The 3,289-nt window shown below is 44.7% G+C and overlaps 1 non-coding gene across 1 annotated transcript; it reads left to right on the top strand.

The window, feature by feature from the left end:
• The first annotated feature begins 2,818 nt into the window (after window positions 1-2,818).
• LOC111561508 lies at window positions 2,819-2,924 on the top strand. The gene has a single exon (XR_002744161.2). It is a non-coding gene; the product is annotated as a U6 spliceosomal RNA (small nuclear RNA).
• Window positions 2,925-3,289: the final 365 nt, after the last annotated feature.

Here is a 3,289-nt window from a genome sequence, read left to right as displayed (position 1 = left end):
CCTGCAATTACCACATTCTTACCAATAAGGTTACTTATGTTTGTGAATAATTGTTTTATATACTTGGGGGCTCCCATATTTGGCGCATAGACATTCATAATTGTTAGCTCTTCCTGATGGATAGACCCTGTAATTATTATATAATGCCCTTCTTCATCTCTTCTTACAGCTTTTAATTTAAAGTCTAGTTTGTCTGATATAAGTATGGCTACTCCAGCTCTCTTTTGACTTCCAGTAGCATGATAAATAGTTCTCCATCCCCTCACTTTCAATCTGAAGGTATCCTCAGGTCTAAAATGAGTCTCTTGTAGACAGCAAATAGATGGGTCTTGTTTTTTTTATCCATTCTGATACCCTGTGTCTTTTGGTTGGTGCATTTAGTCCATTTACATTCAGTGTTATTATAGAAAGATATGGGTTTAGAGTCATTGTGATGTCTGTAGGTTTCATGCTTGTAGCGATGTCTCTGGTACTTTGTCTCACAGGATCCCCCTTAGGATCTCTTGTAGGGCTGGTTTAGTGGTGATGAATTCCTTCAGTTTTTGTTTGTTTGGGAAGACCTTTATCTTTCCTTCTATTCTAAATGACAGATTTGCTGGATAGAGGATTCTCAGCTGCATATATTTTCTGTTCATCACATTGAAGATTTCCTGCCATTCCTTTCTGGCCTGCCAAGTTTCAGTAGAGAGATCCGTCACGAGTGTTATCGGTCTCCCTTTATATGTTAGAGCACATTTATCCCTGGCTGCTTTCAGAATTTTCTCTTTATCCTTGTGTGTTGCCAATTTCACTATGATATGTCATGCAGATCGATTCAAGTTACGTCTGAAGGGAGTTCTCTGTGCCTCCTGGATTTCAATGCCTTTTTCCTTCCCCAGATCAGGGAAGTTCTCAGCTATTATTTCTTCAAGTACACCTTCAGCACCTTTCCCTCTCTCTTCCTCCTCTGGAATACCAATTATGCGTATATTATTTCTCTTTAGTGCATCACTTAGTTCTCTAATTTTCCGCTCATACTCCTGGATTTTTTTATTTCTCTTTTTCTCAGCTTCTTCTTTTTCCATAATTTTATCTTCCAGTTCACCTATTCTCTTCGCTGCCTCTTCAATCCAAGCTGTGGTTGTCTCCATTTTATTTACAGCTCATTTATAGCATTTTTTAGCTCCTCCTGGCTGTTCCTTAGTCCCTTGATCTCTGTAGCAATAGATTCTCTGCTGTCCTGTATACTGTTTTCAAGCCCAGCAATTAATTTTATGACTGTAATTCTAAATTCACTTTCTGTTATAATGTTTAAATCCTTTTTGATCAGTTCATTAGCTGTTGTTATTTCCTGGAGATTCTTTTGTGGGGAATTCTTCCGTTTTGTCATTTTGGATAGTCCTTGGAGTGGTGAGGAACTTCAGGGCACTTCCCCTGTGCTGTCTTGAATAACTTACGTTGGTGGGCAGCCGCAGTCAGACCTGATGTCTGCCCCCAGCCCACCGCTGGGGCCACAGTCAGACTGGTGTGTACCTTCTCTTCCCCTCTCGTAGGGGCGGGATTCACTGTGGGGTGGCATGGCCCACCTGGGCTACTTGCACACTACCAGGCATGTGGGGCTAGGGATCTGGAGTATTAGCTGGGGTGGATCGGCAAGGTGCATGGGGGAGGGAGGGGCAGGCTCAGCTCACTTATCCTTCAGTGATCCGCTTCAGGAGGGGCCCTGAGGCTCTGGGAAGGAGTCAGACCCGCTGGAGGAATGGATCCACAGAAGCACAGCGTTGGGTGTTTGCACAGTGCAAGCAAGTTCCCTGGCAGAAACTGGTTCCCTTTGGGATTTCAGCTGGGGGATGGGCGAAGGAGATGGTGCTGGCAAGCACCTTTGTTCCCCACCACACTGCGCTCTGTCGACCCGGGCTCAACAACTCTCCCTCCCATTGTCCTCCAGCCCTCCTGCTCTCTGAGCAAAGCTGTTAGCTTATAACCTTCCAGATGTTAAGTCCTGCTTGCTGTCTGAACACGCTCTATCCGGCCCCTCTGCTTTTGCAAGCCAGACTCAAGGGCTCTGCTTTGCCCGTGGGCTGCCCCTCCGCCCAGGCTGCCCCTCTGCCCCGGCTCCCTCCTGACAGTCCATGTAGTGCACACCACCTCTCCGCCCTTCCTACCTTCTTCCGTGGGCCTCTCGTCTACGCTTGGCTCTGGAGAATCCATTCTGCTAGACTTCTGGTGGCTTTCTGGGTTATTTAGGCAGGTGTGGGAGGAATCTAAGTGATCAGCAGGACGCGGTGAGCCCAGTGTGCTCCTACTCCGCCATCTTCCTCCCAGAATACAATATATATTGTTTTACAACTATCTGTTTCACTTTGAAGTAGGTTTGGAATCACATTCATGTAAAATGCTCAAACTTTAATTTGAGCACTTTTCCCTCATACATAATATCTAATAAATTCAGAGGCAATCTTGTTTGGTAAATTGGTCATATATTTAGTGTTAGATTGTGGGAGAGAAACTCATAATAGACTGCTCTCCTAGACTTTGGGCTCCCATCTGGAGGGTCTCAAAAATGAGCTCTCTCAAGTCGGCCTCCCTGAAAATGGCCTTATAGTTTTATCTTAGGACCGTGTCAACTCTCCTATGCTTTCTCATATTGAAGGCAAAGAGATTCAGACTAGAGGGAAATCCCGTAGAACATCAGACTAAACCCTTACATCATTGGACATAATTCCAATGTGATAGAGTGAACAAAAAATGACCTGAATTAAGAATATATATCGATTCATTTTAATGACCATTGGCCTGGTCAACCAGTCAGGGGTCTGGATGGAAAAAAGCTGAGAGTGTGCTCCCTTCAGCAGCACATATACTAAAACTGAACGATACAGAGAAGATTTGCATGGCCCCTGTGCAAGGATGACACGCAAATTCGTGAAGTGTTCCATATTTTTCCGGATGGCCAACAGGCACATGAAAAGATGCTCAACGTCACTCCTCATTAGGGAAATACAAATCAAAACCACACTCAGATATCACCTCACGCCAGTCAGAGTGGCCAAAATGAACAAATCAGGAGACTATAGATGCTGGAGAGGATGTGGAAAACAGGAACCCTCTTGCACTGTTGGTGGGAATGCAAATTGGTGCAGCCACTCTGGAAAACAGTGTGGAGGTTCCTCAAAAAATTAAAAATAGACCTACCCTATGACCCAGCAGTAGCACTGCTAGGAATTTACCCAAGGGATACAGGAGTACTGATGCAGAGGGGCACTTGTACCTCAATGTTTATAGCAGCACTCTCAACAATAGCCAAATT

Source organism: Felis catus, chromosome B4 (genome assembly GCF_018350175.1).
Source record: "Felis catus isolate Fca126 chromosome B4, F.catus_Fca126_mat1.0, whole genome shotgun sequence".
Taxonomy (NCBI): domain Eukaryota; kingdom Metazoa; phylum Chordata; class Mammalia; order Carnivora; family Felidae; genus Felis; species Felis catus.
This window is presented reverse-complemented; position numbering and strand designations above follow the sequence as displayed.